Source organism: Bombina bombina, chromosome 1 (genome assembly GCF_027579735.1).
Source record: "Bombina bombina isolate aBomBom1 chromosome 1, aBomBom1.pri, whole genome shotgun sequence".
Taxonomy (NCBI): Eukaryota; Metazoa; Chordata; class Amphibia; order Anura; family Bombinatoridae; genus Bombina; species Bombina bombina.
In genome coordinates, this window is record NC_069499.1 from 146,649,960 (window position 1) to 146,673,027 (window position 23,068).

General features: G+C 37.8%; 1 long non-coding RNA gene across 1 annotated transcript in view; it reads right to left on the reverse strand.

Annotated features, from left to right (window-relative positions):
• The window catches only part of LOC128636512 (uncharacterized), a 75,001-nt gene that overhangs the window by 30,370 nt on the left and 21,563 nt on the right, over positions 1-23,068 (reverse strand). Inside the window, exon 2 of the long non-coding RNA XR_008398703.1 lies at positions 11,287-11,415. This is a non-coding gene — a long non-coding RNA (uncharacterized LOC128636512). The remainder of the gene's footprint in view (positions 1-11,286; positions 11,416-23,068) is intronic.

A 23,068-nucleotide genomic window follows, 5' to 3' on the forward strand; every position in this document is an offset into this window, starting at 1 on the left:
TACATACCATATCCTCATTTCAGAATTGTTTAAAAATTCAAACACACTTCGAAGTATATTGAAAACATAATCAATTTGAAATGCGTTGATTTGATGTCAGGATGTATGAGATGTTAATATATTTTCTTTACATTTTCAGATGGATCCACCACTTCTGGTCATCTGGTTTCCGCCCCTGCCCAGTCACAGACCCCTCCCCATGCACACACCCATGACCATGGCCACACCCCTGCACAGACCCAGAGCCCTTCCCATGACCAAACTCATGACCATGCCCAGACCACTGCCAGCCCTTCCCATATTTCATATCCTGTCCCTCCCAAAAAACGCCCATACACCCCCCTTCGCCGCTCTCCCCGTATTCTGGCCCGTACAGCTGCCCAGACCCAAACTCCCCACTCCCCAGCTGTACGGCCTACCCCGGAGCGGCAGCTCACCCCTCCCCAAGCCATTCACATCCCTCCCCAAGCCAATCCCATCCCTCCCCCCTGTCTCAACCTTCATTGTCCTGGGTGTCAGATTGTCCTTCCCAGGCACAGCTGTAAGTATCATTCTAAATACACTTTATAAGATACTTAAAGGTACAGTGAAGTTAAATTGTGAATCAAATCCAGCATGCAATGTTAATCAAATTTATAATTTCATACTCTTATTAATTATTCGTCATTCTCTTGATATATTTTTGTAAAAAAAGTAATTACTATAATTAGTTTAAACAATAAAATAAATCTGGCCATCATTTCTTTATTGTTGGATGAATGTATCCATCAACCAGCATGCACAAACAAAGTTGATAAACAAATATTTGCTTCCATAAAAAGCAACATTCTTGCTTTCAAAATATAGCTTGAGAATTAAAACATATAATGAATATGTGTAATTTATAAAGATTTGTCATGTCATGCTCTATCTGAATGAGTCCATTAAATATTTAGGTTCAGTGTCCCTTTAATTGGATATCACTACATATACCAATCACCACTACTTGGATCCAAAATTTTATGTACAAATGTGGATACATTATCTCTTGTCTAACCCAGTGGGAATGTAATTTCTTCTGGTTGCTATGTTTACACAGCTTGTCCTCAATGCAAAAATGTTTAAGGATAGGTGTGCCTACCACAGTCTAAATTAAATTTTTAAATTTCTGATGTAAGTACAATGTAAATCCTTTAACAAGATTTGATACACTCAAGCTGTATAAGTGGATCATCTAAAACCAATTAAAGGGGACAACATGTTTGAGTAACATGTCCCTTTAATGATTTCTGTCTGTCTGAATAACCTAATTCATGTGTAAAGAATAAATGTAAACTAATTAATGTAAATAATTATTTGTCTTTATGATGACAATGTATGTATTAAAATTTTTAGTCTGTTGTGTAATTATCCTTAATCTTTAATTTTATTTTATTTTAGGCTGTGACTCAGCATGGCTCATGCTAGAAGGGATAGCAAGAGTAGAGCAGGCCGTGTTGAGGAACGCAGCTGTCCTGAGAGGGATGAACGACACCATGCAGGCCCAGCTCCGGGTTCAGGACTTGACTCTGCGTGAAATTATGCAATTACGTTCAAGGCCTGAATCTGGAGCTGGACATGCACAGGACAATGAAGAGGATGACCAGTAAGTGGAGGATCTGGATATGCTCCATGGTGGCAGATAAGAATCCTCCGTCCACATGTTGAATTTTTATTGTTAGTGTTGCCATTTGGCCTTTTTTTCTGTTTATTGTTGTGCCTGTTGCACTCTTTTACCTTGTCATATGTCTCCAATGGGGCTATGCTGGCCCTTGGCAACTCTCTTCATGGACTGTGATGCACTGTGTTACCTTGTCATGTGTCTCCAATGGGGCTATGCTGGCCCTTGGCAACTCTCTTCATGGACTGTGATGCACTGTGTTACCTTGCCATGTGTCTCCAATGGGGCTATGCTGGCCCTTGGCAACTCTCTTCATGGACTGTGATGCACTGTGTTACCTTGTCATGTGTCTCCAATGGGGCTATGCTGGCCCTTGGCAACTCTCTTCATGGACTGTGATGCACTGTGTTACCTTGCCATGTGTCTCCAATGGGGCTATGCTGGCCCTTGGCAACTCTCTTCATGGACTGTGATGCACTGTGTTACCTTGTCATGTGTCTCCAATGGGGCTATGCTGGCCCTTGGCAACTCTCTTCATGGACTGTGATGCACTGTGTTACCTTGTCATGTGTCTCCAATGGGGCTATGCTGGCCCTTGGCAACTCTCTTCATGGACTGTGATGCACTGTGTTACCTTGCCATGTGTCTCCAATGGGGCTATGCTGGCCCTTGGCAACTCTCTTCATGGACTGTGATGCACTGTGTTACCTTGTCATGTGTCTCCAATGGGGCTATGCTGGCCCTTGGCAACTCTCTTCATGGACTGTGATGCACTGTGTTACCTTGTCATGTGTCTCCAATGGGGCTATGCTGGCCCTTGGCAACTCTCTTCATGGACTGTGATGCACTGTGTTACCTTGTCATGTGTCTCCAATGGGGCTATGCTGGCCCTTGGCAACTCTCTTCATGGACTGTGATGCACTGTGTTACCTTGCCATGTGTCTCCAATGGGGCTATGCTGGCCCTTGGCAACTCTCTTCATGGACTGTGATGCACTGTGTTACCTTGTCATGTGTCTCCAATGGGTCTATGCTGGCCCTTGGCAACTCTCTTCATGGACTGTGATGCACTGTGTTACCTTGTCATATGGCTCATAGATTCCTTATTTTTACAAGATTATTTATAAATGTTGTGTATGTTTTCTTACATACTAATAAAATACATTTTATTTCACAAATAATTGTCCTCATTCTTCCTGTTATTTTTTGAAAGCTCTAGTTTATGTTGTTGATCCTTAAAGGGACCTACCAAATATATTTGTTATACTGAAATCATATATGTAAGACAATAGTAAATGACTTTAAGATTAACATCTCCAATGTAATCTTATTATTTGTCTTTATATTATTTTCTCTTAGCTCTATCATTGCCTGATTATGATTAGCAGAGTAATTTCTTTATATATGTATATATAGATTGGTATTTGTGTATATATGTATATTTAAATGTTCAGATCCATGTGTGTATTTAGAAAGTCTGCATGAATTGATGCACCTTTACCAAATGATCTGAGTATTGATAAAATGATATAATCCCTGTAAAGTCTTCATTTTATTGAAATAGTATTGACTATGTGTATGCTCTTTTTAAAAACAAAATAATGTCCCTTTAAGTGATGTTGATCACAATTGTTAATGAATGTTTTTCCATTTGTAAAGCGTTTTTGTCCTTTTTACAAGAACAAAGACATATAATTTTATTAATAAACAATCTTATTGTAATGTTGACAGCACCTGTATTTCATTTTCAAATCTATATTAGTGTAAAGGTGTAACCAAATAAATCTCTGTGTGTAATGCAAATAATTTAGATGATGAATATTAGTTAACTAATATGTTAACAAAATACATCTCCTCCCATATATGGCTATAGGTAGGCTGACAATAATTAAACCTGAATAAATGACACGTTTAATCAATACATGTATAACTATTGTTATTCAACAACAATCCAAACATATCTTAAAACATCAATGGCATATGTATTTCTCATGTGTATCTTTTAAATGTTAAAGATATACACCATAGCAATAGTTCAAGGTACAGTCAAGTCCGAAAAGATGAATCAGGATTTGTTGTCATTCCTAGATAGCAATCTACACACATACTAGTTCCTAAAATATAAATACGTTTCTTAGTGATATGCCAAGCTGTCACTGAGTCCTTGTATTGTCAGCGGTTTTTCAGCGATCTCGGATGCGCCATGTTGCTTAAGACGTCACCTGCCAGGCTGTCCAATGATTCCTTGTATTGACTGACGTTCTTACGTGATCAGGAATATGCCTTTTATTGGATTGCGTTTTGACGCGATCAAGGATGCGCCTTTTATTTTGGGCGTTCTTACGTGATCAATAATGTGCCTTTCATTGGATGGCGTTCTTACGTGATCAAGGAAGCGCGATGTTAAGACGGCACATGTAAAGTTAAAAAAACGTCTGATTGGATTACGTAGTCCCGCAATATTTGTGCACGTTAAAAACGTTTGTGACTGCATCCAATTTTAAAAAGCTTGCGAATATGTATTATTTGCATCATGTTACATTGTTGACCCGTAGCTGATAAAGACCACCACATTCTCTTTTGCTGTATGTCTGGTTGAATCAACGAACTAAAGAAAAATGTTTTCATGCATAGGATATTTCTAGGCAAGTGCAAATCTCTACAGTCCATGTTTAATATGTTTGTCAACAATATGTTCCTTTTTCTTAAAAAATTAATGTTGTGTTTAATGTTGAATATATCTAATTAATAAATAAGCGCTATTGTGTTTGAATAAATTAATCAATATGCATTTATCTTTATCATATGCTAAATATATGATGCCGACTTCTTCTAAATGTAATTTCGTTGTATATTTTATTAAAGGTTCATTAGACACTCACATTATAAATCAAAAGCTTGGATTTTGTCTCTAGTTAGATAGTCCATTGTTTAACCAATACGTTTATTTTTTCTTCTGTTCTAAGAAAATGTAAGTAATTTTCTTACTCCTCGCAAAGCCTCTGAGTTTCATGTGAGTACATTCTCCAGCTTTCTCCAGTTTGTGTAAAGGGTCTTTTCATATGTTAATGATGGTGTATTGTGTTGTTTTACGGTTGTAATGGGGGTTTCGTCTATATTTTCAATATAGCTAACCCTATTTTATTTTCAATTGTTTGAAGCTTTTTAAGATTGATATCAGTATATGTTAATCTTGTTGTTTGTAGTAGTGTCTATTACATACAGTTATGTTAAAAATATAGGATACTGTCCCTTGAATGCAAATGTTGTTTTTTGTATCATGTATGAGATCCACATAGTTTAATCTTCAAATATATTATTGTTAGCATATTTTCTCCCCCCCCCCCCTCCTAAAAGGACTTTAAACCATATTCATTGTTAAATAAAAATGTCTTTACAATAAAATATTAACACAATAATGTCTCTTAAAGAAAATACTTTATTTAACACGTCAATATAAATGTGATTTCAATTTTTTTAATTTGACAAAGTACATGTAGATATACCAACAAGTTTAAAATATGTGTTAGCATATGTAATGTTGTTAAAGGGACAGTTTAGAAAATATATAATGTTTGTCATTATTCTAAAAGTCAATTCTGTAATATCAAGGATATCAAATGTTTCTCAACAATTGAACATTTGTCTGGGTTTATTTAAATTTGCTATCTAAACTTATGAGGTTGGTGTGCTCATTTCTTCCATCTTGAAGAGTGCTTGTAATCATTATACAATTTGAGCACTAGAGGGCATTTTGATAGCATTTGTATATGTAAAACCTTGGGCTCATACAGCATATTATTGACCATGTATTGATCATTGATATCTAAAATGTTGTTATGTCAGAACAACAAATAAGTGGTCATTTTTCATAGTCATAGATACAAGGGTAAGCACATAAGTCACACGTATTTCTCCATGTTTTGTTGTTTCAAACTTGATAATGCGTAATACAGTGTTTTCTTTGTAATCAATAATTTCCTGACTGTCCCTTTAAGCTGTGTTATTGGCATTCAAACAGTAATATGCCATCATGGATAATTGTAATGGTAATTTTGTTTGCGATTAGGGAAACAGTTTGGACATCACATCACAGAAACCAATCAATATCATGAACAAGGATAGGTATGTGATGATGTGGTTTTCACACACTTATAACCCACACTCTGCAAACAATCTGCCTCCATGGACCCGGCCCCATAGAAGTCGATTATATACAGAGTGTGGTCCACAAGTGTATGAAAACCACATCATCACATACCTATCCATTACACATTAAATTAAAAAAAGCAGTGAAGATGAAAAAAATACTTACTTCCTCTTCCTTCCCCTCTTCCCACGGGGCTGAGGCTCTGGGAGAGGCAACTGCCGACTCCGAAGAGTCCTCCTTGGAGCTGTTGTGGGAGGAGTGGAAGGAAGAGTACTGGGACGACCAAGGTGAGGAGTAGATGGCTGGGGAGGAGAAGATGGATGAGGAGGAGAAGATGGCTGAGGAGGAGGATGAGTAGATGGCTGAGGAGGAGGAGGAGTAGATGGCTGAGTAGGAGGAGTAGATGGCTGAGGAGGATGAGATGGGCCGGCAGGAGGAGATGGCCCAGCAGCAAGAGGCCCAGCAACAAGAGGCACAGCAACAGGAGGTAGACCAGCATGCGCCTCCCGGAAAAAAGTAAACATTTGTTGATGAAGATTAAATATTCTTGTTTGGCCTTCTTCTATTCTATTCAGTATGTTTATGATTTCATTTTGGCCTTGAATAATCTGATTTTGGCCATCAAGTATTCTGTGTCGTCCTTCTATATTTTCTATCCGGGAGTTACGCATCTGGTCTATGTACTCCAGTAGAACCCGCACCTCCGCTATCTCCTCTTGTTGTGCATGTTGAACCCGTGCACGGCGGGGTGCCCGTGCACGGCGGAGTGCGGGTCTTTGAGGGACCTCGGGTTCCGCGGGTTCCTCCTGTGCTTCCGGGGCCTCTTGATCATCTCCCGTGCGCTGTTCGTCACGGGGGGCCTCTTCCCTCCGAAGTGGAAATTCCTCACCACCACTCTCATCCCGGGGAGATGCAGGAGGCTGTGCTGCCTCGTCCCCAGACTCTGTATATAAAAAAAAAAAAGAAAAAAAAAAAAAGTATATATTAGCATATTTGCAAATAAAGGTTTAAATGACTTAGCTTACGATACAATTACAAATGCAGAATCATTAATCCACTTTGAAATCTAACAAACAATCAATACGATTTCATCTTTTTCATAAACCGTGTTTGTGATATCTGGTCAATGTGAATGTTTTTGCGTTTTTTTTCAGTCTGTTTAAATGCACACCTAACCTATAGCCTAGATACTGATGTAACCGCAAAGTAATTGAATGCGTGTAAACAACGTTATAGCATTAATCGGATACTTAACACATGAAACCCAATGTTTTATCTTTCATGATTTAGAAGCATACATTTTGTATCAACTTTCGAATGTACTTTTCTTATCTAATTCGCTTCATTCTCTGGATATTCTTTGCTGAAAAGCATATCTAAATATGCTTATAAGATGCTGATTGTTAGCTGAATATAGCTGCCTCCTGTGATTGTTTCACCGTGTGCATGGCTATTTCTTCATTAAAATATATCTCAAGAATGAATCAAATGAGGTAATATAAGTACATTTGAATGTTTTGACAAATTGTATTCGCTACCTCAATCATGAAAGTAAATGTTTGCGTATAGTGTCCCTTGAAATACATTTGTATGTGAAATTATTGTTCAATAAGCTTACCGTCAGATGAGAGTGGCAGGTTCCCGGTATCGATTCCTCCGATACCGACTACTTCCACCTCGGAGATGCTGGGACGCAACATTTCCTCCCATCGGCAGTAGTCCATTTCAATGGCAGGGCCGCCACCGGTCCCTGCGGCATGTCGGGCCTCCAGGCTTAACTTTTTTTTCAGTTCAAGTTTACAGTCCCGGTACCGATGTTTGATAGAATACATATCGCGGTTCCGGCCACCCACTGCATTGACTGCATTCCTAATCTCGTTCCAGAGCCTCCTCCTGTCAGTCGGGGTGGTCTTTTGGTGCTGCAGCATCCTATGCCTGGCCATATAGGCCTCTACGAGGGCCTCCTTCTCCTCCATCGAAAACCTCGCCTCCCTGGTCGCCTTGGCCTTCCCCTGTGATGATGCCCTCTGTTTCCCGGACTGTGAAGCCCTACTCTGACCGCCACTGGGCCCAGCCACTTGGTCATCTTGAACCAAGTGGCTGGGTCCACCCACCGCTTCCACCCCCGCTTCCTGCCCCCCTTCCTGCCCTGTTCCTCTCCCCCTCCCTCTACTCCCCCCTCTACCTGTCCCCTGCCTGGCCTCCATCTCTTCCCTAAACTAAACCCCAAATAATCAAAAAAAAAGTGAGTGTGATGAAATTAAAGGGGGTCAAAATAAAGAACTAAAAAGACAAAAAAGGTGCTTAAAGTGTGAGAGGGATGTAAAAAACAAAGAGGGTAAGGAGTCTTTAAATAAACGAAAAGAATAAGACTAAAAGGAGGATATGTAAACTAAATGTAACTAGGGGATGGGTATGGGATGGGTATGGGGTATGGGATAAGAGTAAATGGGATGAAAGGGAATGGGACTACAAGGAATGGGGTATGGAGTGTAGTATGAGGGGGTAGGGGGTATGGAGTGTATGTAGTGTTATTGATAAGTGTATGTATGTATTGAATGTGTTTGCGTGTAAATGTGTTAAGTGTACAGAAAAATCACTCGCTCGCTAACTCACACTACTTCTAATTCTCACTAACAAACACTCCCACTAACGCTCACTAACTACCACTAACTGACGCTCACACTAACAACTCTCACTAATAACTCCCACTAACTCACTCACGCTCCCACTAACAGACTCTCTCCCACTCCCACTAACTACCACTAACTCACTCACTCTCTCACGCTAACACTACCAACTGACTCTCTCACGCTAACACTAACTCTCAAAAATTCGCAAACTCTCTATTCTTAAACCTCCAATCTCCAAAGACCCAACAGCAACACAGTCAAAGAAGCCATGCTTGTGTGGTGCTTATATACCCTGTGTAAATGTTTAATGATGTACCTATTTGCGTTGTAAATAGTGTTCAGGTGTGCTTTATTAGCAATTAATATTATTGCAATGTGTATTAGGTGTGTGAATTTGCGCATGCTCATTTTGAGTTGGTATTTGTGGAATGTGCAGAATGCGATGATGTCATAGTGGTCGTTTTCTCTAACATTGTCCAATAGTATTCATTTTAAATGTGAATTTGCGATGGTGTGTTATTAGTGAAGTGTTGTATATGTATGTTTGTCCTAATATATAGTGATATTGAATACGATCTTTTTTCTAGTGTATGTATATCATTTTTAATCCTTGTTGTTATTTAGCGATTTTCCGCATCTTAAAGTATATGCGTATTCCCCGTATAAAAATTTTATTAAAACATCCCCCGCTTGTGAATGTGTAATGCTTGTGTGATTTGTTGATTGATTGTTGTTGTGACATTTGCGGCGTGTTATTGTTGTGCATGATGTGGTATGCGTCATATGACTGAGCTGTGCGTATTCTCGCGAGATCGAGTGTTAGGTGAAAAAAGCTATTTTTTTGCTTTCCCATTGATCTCTATGGGAGACTGTCTTACGCGGCCAGTATTACGCGTGTGACATACACGCGTTAGGAGCATCGTTAGATGGTCTTATTTTAACTCTAAATACCGGAGTCAAACAATGCCGTGCGTTAGACATAAAACACGCGTGGAGTTAACAGCCCTTTTACCGCCGAACTCTAAATCTAGGCCTTAGTGTTTTTTTTTTATGTGTACAGCTCCATGATCTCAACCTGCAAACACAAATATTGTGTTAACAACTTGTCTAAATATTTTAGGTTAATTTTCTTACTAAAAAACACTCACCCAAATCCAATAAATAAAGATATTCATAAATACCTAAAGATACTCATCAATGCATAAAGATACTCATCATCAATACTCCCCCCTTTGTTTGCGTGAAACACCCTATGTGTCACACAAACACAATATGACCACAAACTAAAAGACAATCCATGCACTCCTAAAAAAAGTAGTATCCTTAAAATCAGGCAAAAAACAAAACAAAACCTCAATATATTAAAAACATAAAAAAACATTCTTTAAGAATTAATTTAAAAAACAGCTGTCCACTACTCAAAACAAAAACATTAATAGCCTTCACAAACTTTTAACAAAAAAATCAACCTGAAGCACATATACACTCACTGAAACACAGCACTGAAAAATACTAAATTGTAGCAAAATAACTACAAATAATTAAAATCCTATAATAACCTTTCATGCCCTGGTTTTGCCAATTCTATCATGCACAATACTACAAGATCATGATAATAATGCAATTACTTTAGAAGATCAATAAACTCTAGTTGCATATTTACAAATAAAATCCCTAACCATGAATAGACAAAGGAACATACAAACACCCAAGTACTATAATCTGGGAAAGGTCAGATAATAATGGCACTGTCACTGCTCTATGGTTTCTGCTTGTATGCACAGTGCAAACCCACCGTTAAAGAATTAAGTTTGTCACAATTTCTAGCCTGGTTAATTACCAGTCAAAAAACACAGATAAAAAAAAAAGCACCAAGGCCAGCTTTTGCAGCGATACACACACACACACTTATATCAACTTGCATACTGTAAATTCACTTCGAACATTTATGCTTAAGCAATTTTAACATACATCAAACTTTTAGTGACACAGGAAACACATTTTATTAACATTCTATCTCTTTAAGGAAAACATATATTTCAAACATATCAGAGACTTTAGTAACACAACAAGATAAACTCTCCACCAAATTTAAAATGTATCTAAGAGTATCCGAAAATACTAAGAATGGCCATTTTCCAAGCAATTTAGGATTCTAACAAATTATTTTTAGACATGATAATAAATCCTCAGATACTTAGTGGGGAGTAAACCTTTTACACATAACACTAAACACAGTGAAGCATCAGACAAACACTTCTTGTGCATACATTACACAGAATCTCCGTTTCATTACTGCAAAGATCATAAAACAAAAAGAAAAGGTTTTCAAATACCAAGTGATTTTTCAAGATACTGTACATCCTGTCATGTCACATTACAACATTATGTAGGGAGTCAGGAACTTTTCTCCATGAGCACAGAATGCAACAAACAGCAACAACACGTATCATTAAGCCCGATGAACAGACCCCGCATTCACAACACAATACGATTAGCAATGAAATAAGCAATTAAGCAACAATCATCAAGTGACCATTCAGCTCCAGTGATATTTAAACTAAACTATACTATATGCTTATATAAGGAAATTTAACCCTTTAAAACCCTTAAAACAAAAGACTTTAACTTCTGTTATCGCAAGACTCTAACTTGCAAACAAATAAGGTGAGACTTTAACTCAAGCTATAACTTGCGCTAGGACTCAAGCCTACACAAACCTCACGCTTAACGGCAGGACACCTGTCATGGGGAGTTTAACCCTTTATAAAGGAACTTTAACCCTTTATATATCACTAACGCCATCCAGACTTTGGGTTCAGATTAACAGAGGAAAAAGCAGATTAAAAACACTTATCTACTTACCCCTGTGTGAATCCCATGCTCTGACACCAGAATTGTTAGGCGTTATCTTATGACCGGGGGTATCACTTGACAATTAGCAGTATTCTACACCTTCACCTGGAACTCAATGGGTTACTTGATGAGATATCTCTGGAAAAACAATCAGACAGACAGCAAGTAAAGTCTAATCACTGTTCTGTTTATTATAAGGCATCACAGACTTTTATAGACAATGGTTAAAGTATATGGGGTTAAACAATGATGTATCAATCAAATCATCTTACACAGTATGATTGGAACAAATAACTTCATAGTAAAAATAAGGACTAAAAAGGAGTATTTTTAATGAGCGAGGAGTGTTAGATAAAAGTATACCTGGGCGCATCACCCAAGACATAGCAAGGCCATCTGACAAATTATTGAGATAAAGTGTTCAGCTTAAAACATCAGCATATTTTTTCTCACAGCATAATAACTACCTTATAATGAACTATAATAAACTCATCTTAAAATGGTTTGATTACACAAAATGGATTACTAGAGACAAAATGTCATCATTATGGATATATATTCATACAAGTTGAGAGGGCATTCCAATTATTTATAATATTTCTGTAAAGGATAGGCACATACATTGCAATACAGAACTCAGTAAAAGAAGCAGTTCAAAAATGTTGTGAAATTCGTGATTAGAGTATGCATTAATAATCATAATGATAATACGCATTACATACTTGAAAACGAGAGAAATCTCAATGTATCCTTCCTTGTAAAATATTTTATAAATAAATAAATTACCATGCATATTAAAGGGACAGTCTACTCCAGAATTGTTTAAAAAGAGACATAATCCCTTTATTAACCATTCCCCAGTTTTGCATAACCAACACGGTTATATTAATTTACTTTTTCCTCTGTGATTACCTTGTATTTAAGCCTCTGCAGACTGCTCTCTTATTTCAGTTCTTTTGACAGACTTGCATTTTAGCCAATCAGTGCCCTCTCATAAGTAACTCCAAAGGCATGAGCACAATGTTATCAATATGGCACGCATGAACTAACACCCTCTAGCTGTGGAAAAAACTGTCAAATATGTTGAGAGCTTAGAAATGAGCATATGAGACTACCTAGGTTTAGCTTTCAACTAAAAATACTAAGAGAACAAAGCAAATTTTGATGATAAAAGTGAATTGGAAAGCTGTTTAAAATTGCATGCCCTATCTGAATCATGAAAGTTTAATTTTGACTAGACTGTCCATTTAAAACTATGCTGCAAAACTTGAATTTAAATACAGTAAAATACTTATTTAAAGTTTAAATAATGAATATTTTTTATTATATACAGTAAAACTGTATTTAATGTACAATTTAATTTCAAAATACAAAGTTAAACTGTACTAAAAAGCATACAATTCAAAGAACACTGTTTTCTTACACCCTTGCTGAGGGGGCTGAATAGGGGACTTTCTGCTATTTGCTTAAAGCTCTCTCACAGGGCTCACAGCTTTTACCCCTGAAGATCTCACTGTTTTATTGCACCAAATGTATGATGGAAGATTTATCTCAATACAATACAATACAATACACTCTTATTATACTGATTGAAATATGTGCAATACGAAGCAAATACAAGTTAAACCATTTAACAAAGCATAGATGGACTTAGTGCCCAACTAGGAAACCTGTCCACCTGTAATTGCAGTGAGCAGGCAGGGGACGCAGCTCAATCACCTTTAAGGAGATGAGAGACCTTGAGAAAGACTGTGATCAGCTGAAACGCGTAGATGAATCAGTAAGAGTTCAACTAAACAGAGCGCTCTGTATCAGTTATCGGAATTCCTCAAGAGGTTTTTCGTTTGCAAGTAAGTGCCAAAGAGTTTGTTACTGTATGTCAACAGGAGTAATTGAAATTTATATCCTTGTATCAAAGCAAGCTTTGTTTCAAAAGGAAACACTCTACACTCATCGAAACCCGATAATCCACCTTACAGATTGGCTGAATAACTCACCACGTGACCCAGAACTCAGTGAGCGGGATACAGGGTACACACTACAACGCTAAAAACTGCATGAAACAAGGGCTCTACGGAGGGTCGAGACGTTGTGTGTTTTGTTCGCGGATAATAACTTGGTGAGACCGGATTGATAACAGCTTCTGCATTTATTATTATTTTATTATTATCAGGTATTTATAAAGCGCCAGCAGATTACGTAGCGCTATACAAGAAATAATGGAACATTACAGGGATGCATTAAACACACAAACAAACAAGTACAATATTGGGGTACATTACAGTTGTAGGTGCAATAATTGAGTTATACAAAAGGATAAGAATGCCCTGCCCTTGAGCACAATCAGTAGTAGTTAACTTTAAATACAAAGTGGCCTACAGGTAGAGAGGCTCTCAAGCTTACAATCTAAAGGAGAGGGAATGGACACAAATGGTGAGGGAGAAGGGAAATATGTTTGATGTAAGGCAGTGTAAACTGAGAGTGAGTGAAAAGTGTGGTGAGTAAATGAGGGTTGGAAAAGTGTAACAGAATATAATAAAGTGTCAGTTCAGAGGCTGTGAGTGTGAAGTAGTGTCTCTATCCTGGATCATTAGTGACAGCTGCACCTAATTGCTGTTAGGAGTTTATATATTAAAGTAAACACCAGGGTGGGAGGTGGAGGGAGGCTTGGTGGGCAAGTGCGTGCAGAGAGCCTGTAGGACTGCTTGTTGCTGTGAGGTCTTCAAATGTTTGTTTGCAGAAATGGATCTTTAAATGTATGTTTGTAGAGAGCCTGTAGGACTGCTTGTTGCTGTGAGGTCTGTGTGAGAAAGAGAGTTTTAAAGGTAAGACTTCCTGTTGATAAAGGGTAGAAGTGTGTGTGTGTGTGGGGGGGGGGGCGGTCAAGGTGTAGCTGGGAGAGGGGAATGTTAAAAACCAATTCCAAATTAGCCCAGCAGATATAAAAATAAAATGCACTCATTGTCTTGATTGGAGATAGATGATTTACCTTCAAATGTTTGTTTGCAGAAATGCATCTTTAAATGTATGTTTGTAGAGAGCCTGTAGGACTGCTTGTTGCTGTGAGGTCTGTGTGAGAAAGAGAGTTTTAAAGGTAAGACTTCCTGTTGATAAAGGGTAGAGGTGTGTGTGTGTGTGGGGGGGGGGGGGGGGGGGGGGGGGAGGTGTAGCTGGGAGAGGGGAATGTTAAAAACCAATTCCAAATTAGCCCAACAGATGCACTCATTGTCTTGATTGGAGATAGATGATTTACCTTCAAATGTTTGCTTGCAGAAAGGGATCTTTAAATGTATGTTTGTAGAGAGCCTGTAGGACTGCTTGTTGCTGTGTGGTCTGTGTGAGTGGTGCTGGGTGAGTGGTGACTGGTGACTAACAAACAAACATCTATTATTGGCACGTAGACTGAAATACATATCTAAATCCCATACCTCTGTCTTCATTAAAAGCATATCGGGACTTTTTAAGTACAACCATTGGTTGTTTTGGACAAATCGATTTTTGAACTCCATCGCAACTTTTAAGATAAAATAGGAGGAATATTTTTCTATTTTTTTTTGTATATTACCCCCTTTTGTCTGAGCATTTTATCATGACCAATGGTTATTTCACTTGTTTTTTCTTTAATTTTATGTTTTTTATGTCTATTAAACTGTTCCAGTATTTACATTTACACTTATTTCATTGCTTTTTAACCTCTCTTAGCTACTTTTTTTTAGCGCACCCTTACCATTGTCATTCATTGTAGTGACTTGCCTAGAAACTCATGGTTTGTCTCCTAATAGCTGCTTAGTTGTGACTTTCTACATATGGGGCATTATAAGAGATGTTAAGCACAAAATAACACATGGATAAGAACATGATTGAAATAAAAACGTGTTCATATTGTTACTATTCACAACAAAGTGTATATGTGTATGAGCAGTCATATAATGACATTTTTATACATGCATCAGAAATCCATCACTGCATCACAAATATCTTCAGAGATATAAATGTTTTGAAGAATTTAAAACAGTCAATTTAATAGCAATATTTGCAGTGTTTTAAAGTCTTGGGTACTGTTTATCTTATCTCCTGTCCTTTGACCTATTAGGGATAGATATTTGTTAGCTCATGCACTGATCAAGTAATCACTGTTCAGCATGTAGGATGTGCAGAGGTCTGAACCTCAAAGAATATACTTCAGCGTCTGTTAGAGCATTTTAAATATTTTTTTTTATTGGGGGGGGGGGGAATAATTAATGAAAGTTATGCAATTTAATGGGGACTACATTGAGGTTAATATCCCTTTAAACATCAAAAGATGAAGAATTAGTAGGCTGAATATTTTCATAACAGCGAAATGGCAAAGAATATTGAAGTATAAAGGAGAGATGTACAGAAAATAATACTCTATCTTTGCACATGAAACATGGTTTAATAAAAATAGAAATTTTGGTTACTATACCACTGAATCTTAAATGTTCATTTAATGAACAAATGCATGTTACAAATGTTATTTAATATATACACAGCGAACAGTGCATAAGACATAAAACTAGACATTTATGTTTCTTTTCATGGTGGGAGGAGTCAGATAATGTTGATTGACATATACTTATAGTGGCAGTCATGCATTAACTGGCCTTCAAGCAGATACCTTAAAAAAAGGTTTTGCCATCAAAAGCTTAGCTTAATGCAGTGCTACTTTTTTTATATACTTTCTAAATATTATTTGATGAATCCTCTTTAATCTGCAGGCCCACATATATATTCTGACAGAAATAAATTGCTTTCTAGCATGGAATACGTTTTTTTTTCTGCTTTTGCATCTGTATATTTACATACCATCTCAGCCATCAATAGGATGTACATCAACTGACTTGCAGATGAAACATAAAACAGATATTTCAAGTGTCAAATAATACACGTTCAGTCACTTTGCTACCTTGCAAAAGAAGAAAATGAAAACCAAACAAGTAATAATAATATTAATATCAATAATAATTTGCTAATACATAATACAATAATATAGTATTGCAGTGACATGTATTTGCAATAAATTAATTTCTTAAATCAAACAAAAAGATTAAAAAAAAACATAGCCAGCATATGTTTTTAAAAAAAAGAAAAACACAGAAAACTGCTTGTACCCTAGAAAAACATATTAATATGAAAAATACTTAGCAAAACTGTAAGAAGATAGGTATATATAAATACAATACTTTCCATATTAAAAATATGGGAATTAGAGCCTATAGTTCAATAGATTTAATGGGCAAAATGGTAGTTCAAAATAAAGTTAGATTAGAAAAAAATAAAATAGATGTAGAAACCAGTCACAAGGAAGTTAATCTAATCCTAATTTTACCTAATTTAACAATCATGTAAAAAAGACTACAGGCAAGCTTCAATCAGAAATAAAATGAAGAAAAGGTTGTAAAATAGTAAGAGACCAAGAAGACTATTATAGAGATAGAGTATGTACCAATTTTTCCTTCAGTAATTCTTATAATTTAGGGACTGATACTTCAGATATAGAACAAAGGTAAAAAAAAATTAGAGAGGTGCCCGAAAAGGAATGTTACTCGAAGGGGAGGTAGGATACGTAACAACTGGGATAAATTCAGGTTCACAAGAAAGGAGGTATCCCACCATATATGGTCGAGCAGGGAACAATTAACAGAATACAAGGAGACAACGGTGGCAACCTAGTTTTGTTGTATGAACACAAGTATGTGCTTGAAGTTAAAAGACAATTGTTAGATGGTACACAATATAAACAATTACCCAACAATCCAATAATTACTATACAATCAGATTTTTTTTTAAATTTAAATGATGCCAAGCATGATGGCATCATTACATATGATGATATATATATATATATATATATATATATATATATATATATATATATATATATATATATATATATATATATATATATACATACATACACACACACACACCCTTTGTATTAAATTTTGCCTGTCTCCTATTGTATCCCTAAACTACATAAAAAATAGGACCAACACTCTGGGAAGACCAGTACTCATGGGTATAGGAAGTGTTACTGAAGAAACTGGTGCCTATATAGACTATTTTCTTCATCCTTTCCTACACACTGCAATCTTTTGTGTTAGATATGGCAGACTTGCTTTGGAAACTTGATGGGATAAAGGTCTCTAGCGACACTATTTTTGTGTCACTTGATGTGGAGAGCCTCTACTCCTCCATTCCACATAATATAGGTTTACAAGATTGTAAATATTTTCTTGAAAGTCACGGCCAACATTATCATAAGTATACTAAATTTGTACTGGACCTTATGCAATTTATGCTTGAGAATAATGTCTTCCTTTTGATAGCATTATCTATAAGCAAATTAGGGGGACTGCAACGGGGGAAACTTGTGCCCCCACATATGCACGCCTCCATTTTGGGGACTTAGGAGATGCAAACTGTCTGAACAATTTAGCTACTACATGGATAACTTTGTTCAAATTTGTTTACGGTATCTGGATGGCATACTGTTGCTCTGGAATGGCTCTATTTAATTTGTTTTGGAATTTGTGGCAAAGTTAAATCATAAAACTAGCAATATATTACTAACATGCCTTTATGTTGTACATAAGGTTTCTTTTTAGACATTAAAATTAGAAAAAGAAGTTAAACACATAGTTTTAATTTAAAAAAGTGACTGCATTGAATAATCTGTTTGCTTCTAGTCATCATTTTGAACCTCTTGAAAATGGTATTCCTGTTGGGCAGTTTCTAAGAATTAGGAGGAACTACTCCACAAGAGCCATCTTCGAGAAACATGCAAATAAAATAAAATCTCGTTTCATGTCTAGAGGGTACTCTAAAAATAATGTAGACAGAGACTATAAATAAGTGAGAGGAACTCATAGAGATTAACTTCTATATGGCAGGAAAACAAAGGCCAGTGGCAAGTTACGTCTAGTAACTAGAAATAAGTGCCACTGGGGAAAATTGAGAGACATTGGGAATTTCTTTTGGCTGATGAACAGGTATCCAGAGGTGACACACCCCTATTAAAAGCTCGGAGATAAAGTCATAGTAACTATGTGGCCCAACTGACAAATAGGCTCTCTAAAATAAATATCAATGAAAAGTATACATGCAGAAACTATGTGACATGTGAATATATGGTTAGAATAAAAAGGTTTTCACAGATGGTATAAAACAGTATGACATTCTATATTTCTTTAATAACACCGAAGGGGTTGTATATTTATGATACTGCTCGCGCCAAAAAGCAAGGAACATTAAAAGAAAGTTTATATATAGAATAAGGGAACATAGAGATCATATATGTGATAAAGTTTTAGATAGCCGTGTAGCTAGACTTTTCTTGGAGGTACACATATCGAGTACAAAATCCCTGAAATGTATTAAGGTATCATCAACAGACAGGGTGGTCTGTTAAGAATAGAGTCTACATGGATGTTTAAGCTTTGTAGCCTTTCTCCATTTGGCCTAAATAAAAGGCTTGATTTTTTTCCTGTTTCTTAAAAGGATACTAAACCCAAAACATTTTCTTCCATAATTCAGATAGAGCATGCAATTTTAAGCAACTCCTATTATCAATTTTCTGCATTCTCTTAGCATTTTTATATGAAAAGCAAGAATGAAAGCTAGGAGCCGGCCCAGTTTAGGTTCAGCACCTGGGTAGTGCTTGCTGATTAGTGGGTAAATGTAGCCACCAATCAGCAAGCATAATACAGGGTGCTGAAGTAAAAATGGGCTGGCTCCTAAGCTTTCATTCCTGCTTTCTCTTGTAAGGTGTATCCAGTCCACAGATCATCCATTACTTGTGGGATATTCTCATTCCCAACAGGAAGCTGCAAGAGGACACCCACAGCAGAGCTGTAATATAGCTCCTCCCCTAACTGTCATACCCAGTCATTCTCTTGCAACTCTCAACAAGCAAGGATGTTGTAGGAGAGAGTGGTTAAATATAGATAGTTTATTTTCTTCAATCAAAAGTTTGTTATTTTTAAATAGTACCGGAGTTGTGCTATTTTATCTCAGGCAGTAAATAGAAGAAGAATCTGCCTGAGGTTTCTATGATCTTAGCAGGTTGTAACTAAGATCCATTGCTGTTCTCACATATGTCTGAGGGGATTACACAGATGAGGTAACTTTAGCGAGAGAATGGCGTGCAGTTTATTCTTCTATCAGGTATGTGCAGTTATATTTTTTTCTAGAGATGGAAAACACTAGAAAATGCTGCTGATACCGGATTAATGTAAGTTATGCCTGGATACAGTGATTTAATAATGACTGGTATCATGCTTACTCCCAGGGGTAATACCCTTATGATATTGCAATATAAAACGTTTGCTGGTATATGCTTTGGTGATAAAACTTTATTGGGGCCTAGTTTTTTCCACATGGCTGGCTTAAATTTTGACTAGAAACAATTTCCACTGTTGTAGTATAAAAGTTACAGTTGGTGCAGTTAAAATTACAAACTGTGACATCCAGCTTCCCTCAAAGGCCCTCTGAATGCTATAGGACATCTCTAAAGGGCCCAAAGGCTTTCCAAAGTCGTTTATTGGGGAAGGTAGGGCCACAGCTTGCTGTGGCAGTTGGTTGTGACTGTTAAAAAACGTCTGTTTCGTTTTTTTTATCCGTTTTTTGAACTAAGGGGTTAATCATCCATTTGCAAGTGGGTGCAATGCTCTGTTAGCCTATTATACACACTGTAAAAATTTCGTTTGATTTACTGCATTTTTTCACTGTTTTTCAAATTCTGACAAAATTTGTTTCTCTTAAAGGCACAGTACCGTTTTTTATATTTGCTTGTTAATTTGATTTAAAGTGTTTTACAAGCTTGCTAGTCTCATTGCTATTCTGTATAAACATGTCTGACATAGAAGAAACTCCTTGTTTATTATGTTTAAAAGCCATGTTGGAACCCCCTCTTAGAATGTGTACCAAATGTACTGATTTCATTTTATGCAATAAAGATCATTTTCTGTCTTTAAAAAATGTATCACCAGAGGAATCTGATGAGGGGGAAGTTATGCCGACTAACTTTCCCCACGTGTCAGACCCTTTGACTCCCACTTAAGGGACTCACGCTCAAATGGCGCCAAATACATCTAGGGCGCCCATAGCGTTTACTTTACAAGACATGGCGGCAGTCATGGATAATACACTGTCAGCGGTATTAGCCAGACTACCTGAACTTAGAGGTAAGCGAGATAGCTCTGGGGTGAGACAAAATGCAGAGCATACTGACGCTTTAAGAACCATGTCTGATACTGCCTCACAATATGCAGAAGCTGAGGAAAGAGAGCTTCATTCAGTGGGTGATGTTAATGACTCAGGAAAGATACCTGATTCTAATATTTCTACATTTAAATTTAAGCTTGAACACCTCTGCGTGTTGCTTAGGGAGGTTTTAGCTGTTCTGAATGACTGTGATACCATTGCAGTGCCAGAGAAATTGTGTAGACTGGATAAATACTTTGCAGTGCCGGTATGTACTGATGTTTTTCCAAATACCTAAAAGGTTTACAGAAATTATTAATAAGGAATGGGATAGACCAGGTGTGCCGTTCTCTTCCCCTCCTATTTTTAGAAAAATGTTTCCAATAGACGCCACCACACGGGACTTATGGCAGACAGTCCCTAAGGTGGAGGGAGCAGTTTCTACTCTAGTAAAGCGTACTACTATCCCTGTCGAGGACGGTTGTGCTTTTTTTTTTAGATCCAATGGATAAAAAATTAGAGGTTACCTTAAGAAAATATTTATTCAACAAGGTTTTATCCTACAGCCCCTTGCATGCATTGCCCCTGTCACTGCTGCTGCGGCATACTGGTTTGAGTCTCTGGAAGAGGCTTTACAGGTAGCGACTCCATTGGATGACATACTTGGCAAAATTAGAGCACTTAAGCTAGACAATTCTTTTATTCTGATGCCATTGTTCATTTGACTAAACTAACGGCTAAGAATTCTGGTTTTGATATACAGGCGCGCAGAGCGCTATGGCTTAGATCATGGTCAGCTGACCTGACTTCAAAATCTAAGCTACTTAACATTCCCTTCAAGGGGCAGACCCTATTCGGGCCTGGTTGAAGGAGATTATTGCTGATATCACTGGAGGAAAAGGTCATGCCCTTCCTCAGGACAGGTCCAAATCTAGGGCCAAACAGTCTAATTTTCGTGCCTTTCAAAACTTCAAGGCAGGTGCGGCATCAACTTCCTCTAATAATAAACAAGAGGGAACTTTTGCTCAATCCAAGACGGTCTGGAGACCAAACCTGACCTGGAAAAAAGGTAAGCAGGTAAAAAAAAGCCTGCTGCTGCCTCTAAGACAGCATGAAGGAACGGCCCCCTATCCGGGAACGGATCTAGTAGGGGGCAGATTTTCACTCTTTGCCCAGGCGTGGGCAAGAGATGTTCAGGATCCCTGGGCGTTGGAAATTATATCCCAGGGATATCTTCTGGACTTCAAAGCTTCCCCCCCAAAAGGGAGATTTCACCTTTCACAATTATCTGCACACCAGATAAAGAGAGAGGCATTCTTACACTGTGTACGAGACCTCCTAGTTATGGGAGTGATCCATCCAGTTCCAAAGGAGGAACAGGGACAGGGTTTTTACTCAAATCTGTCTGTGGTTCCCAAAAAAGAGGGAACCTTCAGACCAATTTTGGATCTAAAGATCTTAAACCAATTCCTCAAAGTTCCGTCGTTCAAGATGGAAACTATTCGTACCATCCTACCACTGATCCAGGAGGGTCAATATATGACTACAGTGGATCTAAAGGATGCTTATCTTCACATTCCGATACACAAAGATCATCATCGTTTTCTCAGGTTTGCCTTTCAAGACAGGCATTACCAGTTGTAGCTCTTCCCTTGGGATTAGCTACAGCCCCAAGAATCTTTACAAAGGTTCTAGGGTCGCTTATGGCGGTCCTAAGGCCGCGGGGCATAGCAGTAGCCCCTTATTTAGACGACATCCTGATACAGGCGTCAAACTTCCAAATTGCCAAGTCTCATATGGACGTAGTACTGGCATTTCTGTGGTCGCATGGGTGGAAAGTGAACGAGGAAAAGAGTTCTCTATCCCCACTCACAAGAGTTTCCTTTCTAGGGACGGAGTCCAGGTTATCAAAGCTTCTAAATTCCTGCTGGGTTCTTCATTCCATTCCGCGCCCTTCGGTGGTTCAGTGTATGGAAGTAATCGGCTTAATGGTAGCGGCAATGGACATAGTGCCGTTTGCACGCTTACATCTCAGACCGCTGCAACTATGCATGCTCAGTCAGTGGAACGGGGATTACACAGATTTGTCCCCTCAACTGAATCCGGACCAAGAGACCAGGGATTCTCTTCTCTGGTGGCTATCTCGGGTCCATTTGTCCAAAGGTATGACCTTTCGCAGGCCAGATTGGACAATTGTTACGACAGATGCCAGCCTTCTAGGTTGGGGTGCAGTCTGGAACTCCCTGAAGGCTCAGGGATCGTGGACTCAGGAGGAGTCTCTCCTTCCATTAAATATTCTGGAACTAAGAGCGATATTCAAGGCTCTTCAGGCTTGGCCTCAGTTAGCAACTCTGAGGTACATCAGATTTCAGTCGGACAATATCACGACTGTAGCTTACATCAACCATCAAGGGGGAACGAGAAGTTCCCTAGAGATGTTAGAAGTTTCAAAAATAATTCGCTGGGCAGAGATTCACTCTTGCCACCTATCAGCTATCCATATCCCAGGTGTAGAGCACTGGGAGGCGGATTTTCTAAATCGTCAGACTTTTCATCCGGGAGAGTG